Source organism: Oryzias melastigma, linkage group LG1, assembly GCF_002922805.2.
Source record: "Oryzias melastigma strain HK-1 linkage group LG1, ASM292280v2, whole genome shotgun sequence".
Classification (NCBI taxonomy): domain Eukaryota; kingdom Metazoa; phylum Chordata; class Actinopteri; order Beloniformes; family Adrianichthyidae; genus Oryzias; species Oryzias melastigma.
Genome location: NC_050512.1, coordinates 21,747,259 through 21,762,492, shown reverse-complemented (window position 1 = coordinate 21,762,492; position 15,234 = coordinate 21,747,259). Strand labels below are relative to the sequence as shown.

Genomic DNA, 15,234 nt, shown 5'->3' with positions numbered 1-15,234 from the left:
AAAAAAAAAAAGGAAAGCGGGGCTTGTGGCGCCTCCTGACCCATAAACGCCGCTGGATTTTGAGGTCACCGACGCCTTACGTAATGCCATCGGAAGCCCGTTTTGAAGAATCTGCTTGTGTTACATTTCATCACAGCCCCGGCTTGCTTATATCATATCTGCTGTGGCAAATGGTTATGTGCCGCGTGTGAGAACTGCTTCACACTTTATTTTCAGTTGATGACACATCCCTCCCTCGCTTTCTTCTCTTTCGGTTGCATCATCTTTCTTAGTTCTTTTTTACAACCGTACCACACTGGTGGTAAAATGCTTTTTTTTCCCATTCATGTTTTACTCGAATGACCTCTTGGACTGACCGGATAGGAGGTCGAGGAGCAAAGGTCTGGCCCGTTTCTTAATGTCATTTTCCTGTTAGATTTCAGAGCTCGGCGGTTGACAAAAAACAAAAAAACAAAAAAAACCTTGTTAGTGAGTTCACCTGTGCTGGCCCAGCAGCAGTAATTAAAGCCTCGGCAGCTTTGTGCCGGAGAGGGGGTTTGAAACTAGATCATTCGGAAAGCGTGTGTTGTTTCATTTACCCGCAACACCACTGCACATTGCTTCATGATTTTTGTGTGATAAAGTGGTGCTGAATATCAGCCTGGAAACTTTTTTTTTTCTTTTTTTTGGGGGGGGAGCTCAGAGTCTCAACGAGGACTCCCACAGGACGCCTTCAGAGCAGCCTTTGAAGGCCTTTAATCTTAATGGCTGAAGTGACAATTCGGGGCCCCAAATATTGCTCATAATTAGAAGGAGCCGTGTCTCCAGGTGCTGCGTCTGGACGCCTCTTTCACATCGGCTGGTGCTGGATACGATTCAGGCCAAAGCAGCAGATTATTTAGGTCACCGAAGCAAATTCACATGAACTCTCTTCTCAGAAAAAAAAAAATACAACAATTTCTGCAGCGATTTGCACAGCGATGGCCCAGATAATTTTTTGATGTTCAACCCTAAACAGGGCAGCTCAAAGGAACTTGGCTTACTTTTGGATTGGCTTCACTCAGCATGTGTGAACGGCTTCTGTCAACTGAACTCAACATCAAGGCAAGTGGGTAAGCAGGGCAGCAGAGTGGGCATCAGATGTTGATCCTTTAAGTCTGCTTAAAATGTAGTAGCACAGTAGGGCCACCCAGACACGCCGGCCAACAACCTTCATCTCATCTCGAGATGTTGCTCAATATCAGAATAATCGGCTCGCTAACATCTTTTTTATTTGCACAGCAAACAAATTGTGTTTACAGTCTTGAGGTACGCGTGCGGCGCTCGTCGACATTTGCCCAGAATGTTCAGGAAGGTACTGCTGGCCAAGTTGGCAATCGAGATTCAGAACAACATGACACAGTTCTGCATAAACAACCCAAGATTTTGATTGGCCTGCACATGGCCAGTACAGCAAAACATCCGTGTGGGAATCAATCCTGACAGCCAGTGTGAGGCACATTTAGAAAAATCCCGACATAAAGTCAAAAGTGACCTTCTGGCCTCGGATGTTTTTAGAAAAAAAAAGTATCCAACTGCAGCGATTTTGGAAAGTGGAACAGACTGAAAGGTATAAGCTGGTGCCTCATTTTAATCCCAGACTACGTGAAGAAACTGTTCTTAGGGCCTGAAAGTACAATAAGTACAGCCACATCTGGCATTTGGAGTGAGGTGGATTACAGCGCTCCGCTGTGCATTCGTGTCCTGGTTTCACAAAGCAAACCTCGGCTGAAACTTGTAGAAGTTCGAACTAAAACGTTCCCTCATTTCACGCTACGCTTTAATAAGAAACACAATTTCAAATCAAGAAAAAAAAAGGTCAAATTGAAGGAGCTTCAATTATTAACCCTTTCACAAACACAACATTTTTAACATACTTATACTTTTCAACCGAAAAGTGGCTCATGCTGCTTTTCTCCTTCAGAATCTACAGGAATTATGTTGATCGTGGTAACAATTAAAAAATTACAGTAAATCAAAGAACGTAAACACTGGAGCTCCGGTGTTAAAGGGTCAATTCATTTTTGTCAAAAGGTCAAAAATAAACAAACAAACAAACAAAAAAAGAGTGGTTTTACCAACACTTTCCTTTAAGTAATTGACATAATTGGTGGAACTAATGAGTTTCTGTAGCATTTTGGAGCTTCATGGTGGAATAGTGGTTAGCACTTTCGCCTCACAGAGAGAAAACCCTACTACAAATCCTGGATGGGACTTCTCTGCATGGAGTTCACATGATCTCCCCCAAAACAAGCTTAATTGGTTACAATAAAGTGTCCCACGGTGTGAATATGAGTTTGTGGCCCTGCAACAGACCGGTTCAGGGTGTACCCCACTTTTACCCAACAGCAGCAGGGTCGGCTTCAGCAGGTTCCTAAAGACCCACTCCAATGAAAATAGCTTTTTTGTGTGTTTTTTTAACATATTCTTGTAGCATTTTTTTCATAGTTGAGAAGCTATATCAAATAATTTCCAATTAAAACTGCATTTCTGAGTATTTCTTAGTTCAATTGGCGTTGGATTGGCGTAGATTTCAGAAAAGTGCCTCTTCTGTCGGACATGACTTACTTTTACAATCAGGGTTGTGTGATACTTCCTCAAGTGTGATGCTATAAAACCTGTTTTGTAGATGAAGCTGAACTTATTAGTTGAAATGTATCTATTTAGATGCGATGACAGAGTTGGAAAGAATGAATGAATGCTTATTACTGAGCATCTGTGAAAGGTCCAGGTATTGGCTTAATTATTCTAACACAAACTCCTACATCCAACCCCATGAGCTACAGCAAACTCCTACATCCAACCCCATGAGCTACAGACCAGTCAGATTCCTTTCTGATGCCTTTAAACCTCGTCTAAGCTTCATAAGGTTTAGTTAAAGGTTTTTTACAAACACGTGAGAGGCTTTGGTTTTTTTCCAAATTTTCAAAAGTCTTGGATCCACACAGATGCGCTCTGCCAATTAGGAGTCAATGCTGCTTCTGGATCTGCTGCAGTCACCGATGACAGAGAGTTGCCTTTCCATTTTTCTCACCTGCTGTATTGTCGTTTTATGGGAGAACATCCAAGTCAAATTCATCAAAGTTGGCAGCGGGATTCAAAACACCTGTGTGCTGCAGAATTTGTCACTACAGGCCAGTTTCTTCAAGCCAGTTGACCCACTAGTGTTCACTCTCCAGGAGCTGGCTCCAGCCCAGAAAGATGCCTGTCCGTCCAGTAATTTGGCCAACTCAGCACAGAGGAAGTGATGCAACCCAACGCTTTCTAGTGCTCATCAACTACTATTTTAAATATTTGTCTTGTATTTTCTCCCTCTGACACCAAACAATCCATCTAATTTCTGAACCCACGTCCCCCTGATCAGGGTCACGGGGGTGGGGGGCTCGAGTCCATGCCAGCTGTCATCCAGCGGGGGGCAGGTCACACATCGTCATCCATCACATGGCCGCACAGAGACGAATACGACAGAAAAGGTTCCACACGCTCACTCCTCTGACAGTTTAGAGCAAACCGAACGCTTTTGGATCGTGGGAGGGGGAAACCCACACGGTCACATGGGGGGGACGGAACAACTCCACACAGAGATGCCCCAGATAAAATTTGGGCGCTTCAAAGCGAACGAATAAACAACACAATGTGGCATGGCGTATAAATTATTAACCGTCGTTAAATATTTGCAAAAAGATTTTTTTTAACAGACGTGGAGTGACGCTGAGTTTTCAAACTCAGTGATGTGTCGTATTGCTTTATGATATACTGTATTGCAAATAAAACAAAAACTTGCTAAAATAGCTAAACATGAGCCACAGTTGATACTAAAATAGGACTTGCAGGGTTTCAGTTTGCCGCTCCTGCATCTCATTTTCAGTAGGAATCCATGACAAGGCCTCATTCACTCAAGCAAAGCCCGCCCGACCCAACTTTAATGGACTCCAGACTAATTAGACCTGCTCCAAAATGTCAGTGTATTGACAACAGCAGGTGGAAAAGAGCAGCAATATAATCATCCTAATCCTCTCTACAGTTAAAAAAAACAAACTAAAATGAGATTATCTTTGATTTTGTTAATCATCGACTCTTTTCTGTGACATAACAGATACAATAAAAGAACAACCCAACAATGACCAGCTGCACAAGCCTCGGAGAACATCGATTATAACACAAAGAAATGGGACACTATTGTTAAAATGGTGGGTTTCCTGCTGAGAAAGGCTCCAGTTTATCCACATCACTCTGCATAGAACAAAGTGGGTTTGGGAAAATGAGTGAATGGACTGCAAGCACATCACACAACAGGAGGTGTACTGTGCAAGTGTTGATCTGTTCTTGCAAAGTCAAAAGCAGTATGGATCCTCAAATAAAACACTTTTTTTCTCCTTGTTTCACAAAATTCCAACAGAAGTAGATTTCCTTCTTTGATCATTTAAATTGGCTCGATCCTGGATGTATTTATTTATCATTTTAAAAAGAATGATTCCATTAATTGATTCATAAAGATTTAAATGCGACCAGAATAACAGGGGAGGTTTGACGGACAATGTCAAGGTTGCAGATAAAGCTTGTTGTGCAGCCCCCTGAAATATGTATTAATGCAAGTTTAAGTGCAAAACCATGTTTCATCTGTTGTAGCTGCAGAATTGGTCCATTTTCACACATCTGAGTTGGATAACTTGCAGGAGAAACACTAAAAAAAAAACAGACTTCACACAGGAGAGATGCTATCTTAAGCTTCCCTCCTGTGTGAGAAGTCCAATTATTTTATTTTTTTATGATGTGAATGGCCCCAAAAAATATGTATTGTTACAATGAACTCCGATGAATCAATGTGGTGTTCAGAGAAAAAACTAAAAAGTTGCATAAATGTCACAAATTTGAAGTACTTGATTTAAAAAAACAGCGTGCTAAAAAGGAACAAAATAATTTTCTAATTTACTGACAGGAATGATGACACTATCACACACTGTGACTGCAAACAATTCTCATTAGGAAAATAATGTTTAATGGAAGTAAAATGACACGACTTCCACTGTGACAGAAGTGCCGTGCTGAACCGCGAAAACCGTGACGGCTGTCCTCCTGAGCAGGAGATGCAATTGTCGGCTCGAGGCGGGTCTAAAGTAGTCGCGGATAAATGGTGACAGTTCTGAATTATCGCTTTGTAGGAGCAACAAATTGCGCTGTGATGTCCCACTTTCAAAGACGTATTGAACTCCACAGTGCTGGAGGCCAGCGGAGCGACGATCTGAGGAAGCGAAACAAGTCAAAGAAAGAGTCTACAATAGGAAGAGGTAAGTAAGAAATGTGAATGGAGTTACAGAGTGAAGAGATGAAAAGTAGAAGTAGACTAAAGGAGAACTGTAGAGACAAATCTTAGCCTACTACTACATCTTCATTCTAAATGATCATTTATTGCCTTTAAAGGCCGTGTCACACCGCCGCTAGGTACGTTTTGCGCATTTTCCACCTAGGAAATTTCAGTCTTGATATTCTTGATTCGTAATTCCAACACATTCTCACTCCCAAGTCGTCACATATTGACATTTGGTTAAGGACCCCAAGCATCACTTTTTGACGCCTTGAGTGTCCCATAGTCGTCGTTTTTAGACGTACTAGCTGTTCCCATTAAATCGCGGGTCCCCAACCTCCAGGCCTTGAACCAGAACCGGTCTAGTACCGCGACATGTAGCGCACCGGTACCCAAACCTGACACCGGACCAAATGCGGTATCAGACCTGAACTGGTATCTGATGCGGTACCGAGAACGAACTGGACGCAGTACTGAACTCAAACCAGTACCGGCTTAAGATTAGGGTACTGGTACTGGGTTGCCGGTATTGAGTGTGCATCTGGCACCACGTCCCGAATGAGTTGGGGACACCCAAATGGTCAAAAAGTGACATGGAAGGAGCATTAACCAAACGCCAATATGTGACGACTTGGGATGAGAATGTGTTGGAATACATCATGCATGTATGACGAAAGACTGACATTTCCTAGGTGGAAAATGCACAAAATGTATGTAGTGGTGGAGTGACACGCCCCTTAAAGACAATAAATGATCATTTAGAATGAAGATTTAGGAGCAGACTAATATTTTGGCCGACGGGTTTGTATGTGGATTTGGTTTTGAGCTGTTCAAAAATTTTGGCCAGTTGAAAATTATGCAGTTAATGCGTATTATACGTAGTATTCAATAGTTATGCACATCTTACACAATTGTGCATTATTTCTGCAAGATGTATATGCAAATTTGTGGCTTTCGATGACTTTCCATGTATGTCCTTGTATGTCTAACAGACTTTTAAGCATCTACTGTATATCAATCTATAACTTTTACATTTTGTATGAAGTAACACGTCCTTATTCACAAAGGTTAGGGACTGGAGACATCCATGAATAAGCCAAATATGCAACTACTGAGAACCTGCCGGTCCCCATCTCACCCCCTGCAGCCAAAGAATGTTTGTTACCAATCAATACTCACAAATATCATCTTCAGCATATCAGGATTTATTTTAGCGGCTTCCAAGTCAGCTGATACCATTTCTCCATGCAGGGGCATGGAGTGAGGAAGAGGGGTAGCTGACGGGTCAGCGTGCTCTTTCTCTCACCTCAGAACCACACGATATTTATCGAACAGAAAAGTTTAATTCAAACGTCTTCAGTTGATGTCTGAGTTTTTGTGACGAACTGGAAGAGTTACAGGACGGAAAAAAAATTTGCGAATATGAGGGGGAACACTGTATGTCACACATATCACGTTAAAACTGCGTAATTGATGCACGAATCACAAATTAACTACATATAAACAGTGATTCCAGCACGACTCGTGTATTTGTAATTTGGATTAGTTAAATTTATAAATTGATGGCTGAGGTACACATAGATGATAAACTATTTTACATCCCTTTTGACCTGAAGATGCAAAGATTTTATATGCAAAGCAAAACTTGGGTAAAAGTTTGATCTTTTATGAGTTCAATTCAATTCAATTCAATTTTATTTATATAGCCCAAAATCACAAAGAAAATTTTCCTCATTGGGCTTCACACAAGTAATTTTAAAGATGCAGAAGTTAGTCATAAAATATGAAAAAATAGCTAAAGACAAAACAGACTAAATAAAACTGGTTAAAAGCACATACTATCTTATGCTGCACAATATTGGTTACTATCTGTCCCGATCCTGTTTGGGACAGATCTCTCAAACATAAAATAATAATAATAATAATATTTATAATAATAACTTTTATATTTTTGCTTTTGTGTGTGCCAAAAAATTGGCATTAATTCATATTTATTATTTAAAAAAGAAGGTAATTAATGCAAATCCAAATTTCTTAAAGGCTGAAGACAATGCGGCTCTTTCTAGGTTTTGATCAGCAGAAAAAAGACCCAAATGGCTCTTTTACTGTTAAAGGTTGCCGACCCCTGGTCTATCCAAAGTTAAATTGCACAGTACATTTTAGACATAAAAACAGTTTATGTTCCAACTCCCGGATTCTCTTCCTGCTATGATAAACGCTTCTCATTGCTCCACACCGGGAACTTGTAAACTTTTGAAGTTTGCATAGCTGACATTTTTCCTTTCAAAAGAAAATGAGATGGAGCTTTAATATAGGCTGAATAAATAGAGGAAGGTGGCAGAATGTCACCATTGTGGAGGTGGGAGAGACCAGCATGACCTGACACCTGGTTATTTCTTACTTTTCATGAGGTCGCAAATGTTAGCCACATATTGGAATCCAACGAGTGCTGACTGGGAATGATGGGCAGAATTAGAATGGCCACGAGACGATTGCTATGTGCGCCCTAATGAAGAGTCTGAGTCCCACTGCAAAGTGACCCATTTTTTCCCCCTCGACTTCCTTGTTTAAGAGACACAGATGCCCTAAATTCTTAACAGTGCAGTGGAAATGCATTCATTTAGTTAAAAGATTATTTAGGCAGACACAGAAATCCTCTTTGGTTTGGTTTGGACTCTTGGGGCCGTCCAGCCTAAAAGAGTCAGTCCTCATTCTGAGGAGGAAATGTCAAAGTGGAAACTTTGCATTAATAGAAAGTAAATTAACTTACGCTTTAAAGGACAAGACTGGATTAATTCTGACTTTAAAAAAGGGATGTTTGTCCTGACTTTACTATCAAATTCCTAAAAAATTTTAAATTATTATGAAGTTTTGAATATAAAGGTTGGAATCTGTTTAAATTGTAAATCGTGTTTTTGGTGTTTTTAAAATGTTCTTGTGGTCTTTTTCTCATGATAGATGGTAACGTTAAGTCTTGAAGGGCTGTAAGCTAGTGGGAGAGCCTGTTAACAGATGGATGACAAGAAGGAGTTGGGCTTAGTCCGCGCCAACAGTCCCTCCCACAACTCAGAGGCAAAGTTCTAATTCTTTGCTAAAAGTATGTTCTAGAACACAACACAGGTTTTATGATTTTAGCCAAAACATTGCATTATTATAATAAAAGACCAATAGGATCTAGTGTTCTATTTGACATGCACTTTTTTTTAACCATACAGACATACCATAAAGATGTATTCACATTAAGAAGTCTTTAAATGACCTAAATATGTTTGATCTACAGATTCTCACTCCCAACTCGTCATATATGGATTTATGCCATTAGTGGTTGGCGGCCCAGAGGTTGGGGACCCTTGATGTAATGGGAGCAGCCAGCATGTAAAAAAATGACAAGTTGGGGACACCCAAAAAGTATCATGGAGGGGCCTCAAACCATATGTCCATATATGATGAGTTGGGAGTGAGAATCCGTTGGTTTGACTCCAAAAGTCTAGCTAAGATGATTAGTGTGCTTAATTTCATATTTATTGTATGTAAAGTATGTTGAGGTACACAGAAAGTACTACAATGCAAACTAAAATAATGTGCATTCTATGTGTTTTATCTGGGCTGCACAGGTGTGTAGTGGTTAGCACTCTCACCTAGCAAGAGGGCCCAGGTTCAAATCCTGGCTAGGTGTTTTCTGTATGGAGTTAGTATATTGCATGCATTGTAGATAAATTGGTGACTCTTCAGTGTCCTTTAGGTATGTGTGTTTGTATCTGTGTGGCCCTGTGATAGATTGGAAACCATCAGGGTGTACCCAACCTAAAAGTGGCTGGGATAGGCTCCAGTAACCGCTTAATGCCTCGTTCACATTGAAAGTGGAAGCTCGGAATGGAGGCCACTTCCATTGGGCGCCCTTGTTAACCTATGGTGTAGTAGTTCATACCAGGCGTGGAGTGCCGCGGATTTTTTTGGCGTTTGGTCTATATTGTGTGCAAGCTGCAGGCAGGCAGTGTCAATTCTGGCAGGAAGTTGCATCAAGACGCATGAAAAAATGTGGTTTATTTTTAAAATATAATCAAATTTTCACAATAAAACACAGCGACTCTACTCAGCCAGTGTGAACCTAATGTAACACCTTTAGGGCTTAAGTAGTTTTGGAAAATATGTACTTGTAATCATATAGTATTATTAAGTACTATAAAAAGATTAAATACCACCATCTACTGGCTAGTACATGGTACAAACATATTAATCACATCTATCCATTTCCGTAACCCACAGAATCCCTTTTGGGATCGTGAGGTTGCTGGAGCCTATCCCAGCCACTGTTGGGAAAAGGCACTGAGGTCACCAGAATCAATTAACCTATGAAGCATGATTTTGGGATGTGGGAGAAAACAACAAGTCCTGGACCAAACCCGCGCATGCACAAGGCGATCAGGGGATCTCCACAGAGAACGGTCCCAGATGGGATTCAAACCATCAAACAAAAAGGCCTTCTCACTCTGAAGAGTGCTAACCACTATTCCACAGTGCAGCCCAGTAAATTCAAAAATCTTTTCAAAATAAGGATAGGAGGTGTAAATATCTGTCCAAAGACCGACACTCAAATTTGATCTGTTCAACCCAACAGAACTGATGTGTGAAATCCACTATTAAATATGTAGAGTGTGGTTCATGGTGGATTATCCTATGATTTATATAACTTTTAATGTACGTTAATTGCTAAATATTAAATGAATAGGTCAGTTTTAATACATTTCAGTCTTTAAATAAAGGATTATATTTAAATAATTGAAATAATAATTAGTAGATGCATCTGATTTCCACCCTGTATGAAAATAACCCTCTTCCTTTATTTATTTATTTTTGTCGTCTTCTTCAAACCCCTCTTGTCTTTTCTTGGCTCCAATCCCACCTTAACCTGAGCCACCCCTTTAATTTCCTTTCTTCTCAATACTTTGCTAAACTTTCGTCATACGCCACTCCACTTGATCTATTAATCTCCTTCTGTTCTTCTTTATTTCCCCCCCTGGCTCTTTCCCTCTCCCCTCCCTCCCCCTTTTTTCTCACCCTATTTTCTCATCCCCTCCAAGACTCGGCACCTGCTGCTGACGCTGTTTAGACTGGCAATGAAATGAGGAACCCGAGAGCGAGGGGGCGGGGACAACACCGAAAGGAAAATAAATAGATTGAAAAAAAAAAGGTGTGTTTAATGCAAAAACGACAGAGTTTTGCGTCAATAAGGCATTTTAAAGTTTTATAAAAATATAAAAAATATGCTCATTTAATACAAATGTTCTTCCTCTTCTTTGATGAAAACAGAAGCCACGATTTTTCCTCAATCATTTCCTTTCAGCCGTCTGCAATTTCATTTCCGATGTTTTATAGTTATCAGGCAAACACTTTGCAAATTTTTTATCAAGGTCAACTTGATCTGAGAGGACTGTCTGCGTTTCTTCATCGGGAAGAATCCTCATTCCTCTCACGTTGAGAATTCTTTTTTTTTTTGGTGGGAGGAAAAGAGAAGAAAAAGAACAAAGATCTGGGTAGTTTGATGAAGGAAATGAGGACAAGCAGACGCTAGATTAGGTCTGTAGCACTTGAATGTTTATCTGGCGGTCTGTGTTTGTGTGCCTCAGAGTGAGATGTATGTGTGCCTGACAGGAGGAGGTGTCCTATCTGTCTGCAGCAGGATGTGATAATTAACCTTTTTCCTGCTGAGAGGACCTATTAAAGCTGAAGCTGTAAACCGGTTTCTTCACAAACACATGACACAGCTTCAGTTTTTTAAAGCGGAAGCTGTAAAGATTGTTAGCTTGACCAGGTCGTGTACACTTTTTAATTCCAATCGCCTGAATCTGCTGCAAACTTACCTGCTAAAGTAACTTTGAAGAGCCACTCCGATCATCATTTAAAAGCGTTATTTTCTCAATCTGGATTAGTCGTTTTTAGCTACAAATAGAAAAAAAAACACTGTTGTTTAGTAAAACATAGTTTTTGTGGAGCAGGAATAGTTTTTTAAATTTTTAATCTGAGGCGGGACCATTGGCTCTCTGTTTACAATCTCTCCCGCTAGCTTATAGCCACTGTCGCTGCCCGATCTGTAATGGCTACTCTATTAGTCCACGCATGCGGATATTACGTCACTTCCCCTTTGTGACCAACATTACAACAGTTAAAGGTTAACACAACATGACAGTTGGAGGCTGACTCCACTCTCAGCCCAGATTTAAAAAAAACAAAAAAAGGGGAGGGAGGTGTGGTTTGGATCTGTGATTGACAGTGAGATTAGCTTGAGCTAGCGAAGTCACTTTGCAAAGTGATGCTAGTATCTCCACAGAACTTCCTGTGGAGGTTGAGGACATTTTTCGTCCACCTTCTCCCAAGGCAGACACTCATGGTCCAGACTGAAGAGGGCTCATGTCTCAGTGGTAAAATGCCGCTAGCATCATAGCTAATAAAGGCTAATGCTTACGCAAACAATCCCGAGTGAAACGTTCATTGCAAATCCATCATCAGGACAGAGTTCACTTGATTCAATGCCAATTACACCTAAACATTGTTTCCTAACTTCCAAGTCCACTGGAAAGTTGTGCAAGCCAGTAGATTTTTGATAACCGAAGGCAATCCAGCTACGAGCCATGCTAAAGCTAACACGATAATGACCGGCCGTTACAGAATCAAACATGGGCGGGGCTTTATACTGGAGATGTAGGGCATGATGACGTGAAACTTCTAAAATGACGTGGGACTTACACCAGTTGACCAATCACAAAATTCAACTGTTATACCTCATTTCAACCAGTAGGGGGCAGCACATCAACAGTTTTAGACTATAACTATAGGAAGTTTAATTTAAATTGACAAAAATTTGACAAGGACCAACAATCATCACTTTTAAAGGCCCATTTATTGAGGTCAACAGCCAAAAAACGTTGATTTAAGGTTTGTTTACCCTTTTAAGACCCACTTCAATACATGCTCTTGTAGCATTTTTCTCATGATAAATGACATAAAAAATATTTTACAATTAAATCTGTATTTCTGAGTATTTATTTTATAAAATAATGTTAGACGAAGAGCAGATAAAAACTCCCAATTTAAAAACGCTCACACAAACCATGGGTGGGCCAAAGGCTCCTTTCTCCACTACACTCGGATGCATCTACTTGCAGACAAACAGATCCAATAACATCGTTGTTTTCACAATCTGAGCTGCCATTTGGCTTAAAACTGTACGGCTGCATCGCTCCGATATTGATCTCCATTGTTTTTGCTATGCTAATGCTAGCCTGGGGTTGTGAGGTGCTATTTGCTAACAGAAGAGAGTGTAAACAAAGCAATTCTGGGAAATAAAGAGCTAACTTCCGTCAAGTCAGGCGAATTTCTAATGAACTCCGGCTGAAATAATGTTTTAAAAATACTTCACTGTTTTTTAGATTTCATCTAAAAACTGCATATTCATAAATAAAAGACAGCTGGGTATGACTTTACAAAAAAAAGTAAAAAAAAAACTATAGTTGGAGTGGATTTAAATTTCTTCCTACAAATCATTTATTTTTGTACTTTTGTTGTTTTAAGATTTGAAACCATTGTAATTTATTATTACAAAAATTCAATAAAATTGATCAGAAACAGCTCTGGTGCCGGCAGTTTTCCCCGACAGTTCTGCCTCCTTTCTGCCTCTGCTGTTTGAATGTCTGAGTCACTTAAACCAGAGCTATCAAATTCTTGCGTTAATTATCATTTATGGATATAGTTGTTTTAAAAGTGTAAAATGGAGCGGCGCTGGGAGAGCGTGGCCCAGCCAGCATACTTTCCATGTTACAAATACGACATTTTTGATACTTTATTTTTTGCAGCTGAATCCCAACGATTAAAATAAAGAGACACTCAGAAATGCAATTTCTTGGTAATTTTATTTTTTTGTGTCCTCCTCTATTAGAAAAAAAAATGCCACAAAAGCATGTTAAAACACCTATTTTTATTTTAGCAGGTCTTTAAATCCTCTGCCAACTGTGCTGCCTCAGGAAAACTGTTTCGCTTTTTGTTTTTTTTTTTATATATCAAGAGGAATTATTCAAACACCACCCTAAATATTATCAGCTGACATCCAATTCATCAGTTGGATAACTTCTACCTTTTTATCTTTGTCTCCAAGCTGCCATCTGGAGCGATGAAAGTGAGTGGAATGAATGACAGCGGCTACATTTCACAGCATAATGGACTTACACGCGGATTTGACCACAAGTCCTGCGCAAACAAAAGAGGCAGATGCAATAAGACAATAAGTAACAACAATATCACGTTATAAACCAACACAAACAAACATCTCTTTGGGGAGAAAATGTCGAAATACTTAAAAAAAATCTATTGAAAGTCAAAGATATCTTGGGAAAGAGACAAAAACACACATGAAAAACAATGCAAAGGTAAAGACTAAAATGTTGGTTATTTGACAGCCAACAGATCTCTGTATAACAAAATACAAATGTATTAGTTTAACCATTTTTTTTTCTGCTAAAAAGTCAATACATTACTAGGGAGGACAGAAAGCCTTACACATAAAGAGCTCCTCTGGTTATTTCTGTGGTTTTAGGTCCCAGATAAGAGTCATAAGGAGAAATGGATGAAATATGACTTTAGCTCTGTGAAACAATCTGGTAGAGATTGATCAGAAGTGCTTACTGCATTAGCGCTGCTTTAGAAATGAGTTAACAAGAACAAAAATAAGAAAAAAGTTCTATTTTTTTAAAATCTCTCCAATGCGATTCGTCAATCATGCATCCAATTCGTTGGTCATTTCAGTTTAAACGTAGTGATTACATTTTAAGTCAAGTACCAAGTCGAAGTGTGTTCATAAACTTGATGCTGCCGCCGTGTCTGGGGGGGAGGACGGTGCGTTTGCTGTACTGGCTCCTAAACTCTGTGTTTTAAAGCCAAACTATTCCTCCATTACCGTGCTGTAGTATCTGCCTGGCTGCCTTTATATTACGCTGGTTTTAATCTCTGTTTTAAATTAGTTTTTATGTCTTTAATGCGTTTTATGACTATATAATGTATTCTGCTTTCTTTGCACTTTGGGCCTCCTTGGCTGAATGTGCTCTAGAAAGGAATAAATGAAATGAAACAAAATCAGATATTTGAAATCTGGAAATTTTGTGCCTGTACATCATCTTAAATTTGAAACTAAACTAAAATCGCATTCAGTTTGAACATAGCTTACAGTTTAGTTTTAAGTCAGGTACCGAGTTAAAGCTTCTGTCCCACATATCAAACTCCAGACCCACTGGCTGGACGGGGCCTGCACAGATCACTACAAATGCACTGCCAGTGTTTTAAAGCCTTCAAATGCGAATCCTGGCAACGTTGATGAAGATAAGCACTAGAGTCGTCTTCCTCATGAACATCTTCATAAAATAGAGGATTTCCTCAGCTCAAAGCCCGACGCCTCACTCTGATGAACTTGTATCCAAGATGAGAAACCAAGTACCTCAGACAGGTGAGCATCCAGCAGAGCAGCAAATGTAATGTCTGTTTTTTTTATTGTTGCTCCAGGAAGTTTTGATTCTTCTTACAAGAAATGAGATTTTGGCTGTTTTTCTTTGCCTGTAGAAAAATGTTGTCAGTTAAAAACGAATCTAGAAAAGCTACAGAGAGAGCTTGAGGAAATAAATGCAGCTGATTTTTCCTTGTATTTAATGTTTAATGTTGTTTTTAGCCACAAACTGTCTTCTAAGTGTTGTCAGCCCCGGTTTCTACTGCTAACTGCTATATATCATAAAGACGCAAACTTCATTTTTGTACTTTATTTCTTGCTACTACAAAAATGTAATTTTTAAAAAGGATTTCTACCTGTGGGATTCATTTTTATTAGAAAGTTCTTTAAAAAACACTGGATGAAAAGTAAAAATACTTTGTTT

The 15,234-nt window shown here is 39.6% G+C and overlaps 1 protein-coding gene across 24 annotated transcripts in view; it reads right to left on the bottom strand.

Moving 5' to 3' along the window:
* ptprdb (protein tyrosine phosphatase receptor type Db) overlaps positions 1 to 15,234 on the bottom strand; it is a 221,354-nt gene that overhangs the window by 150,877 nt on the left and 55,243 nt on the right. The window lies entirely within an intron of this gene.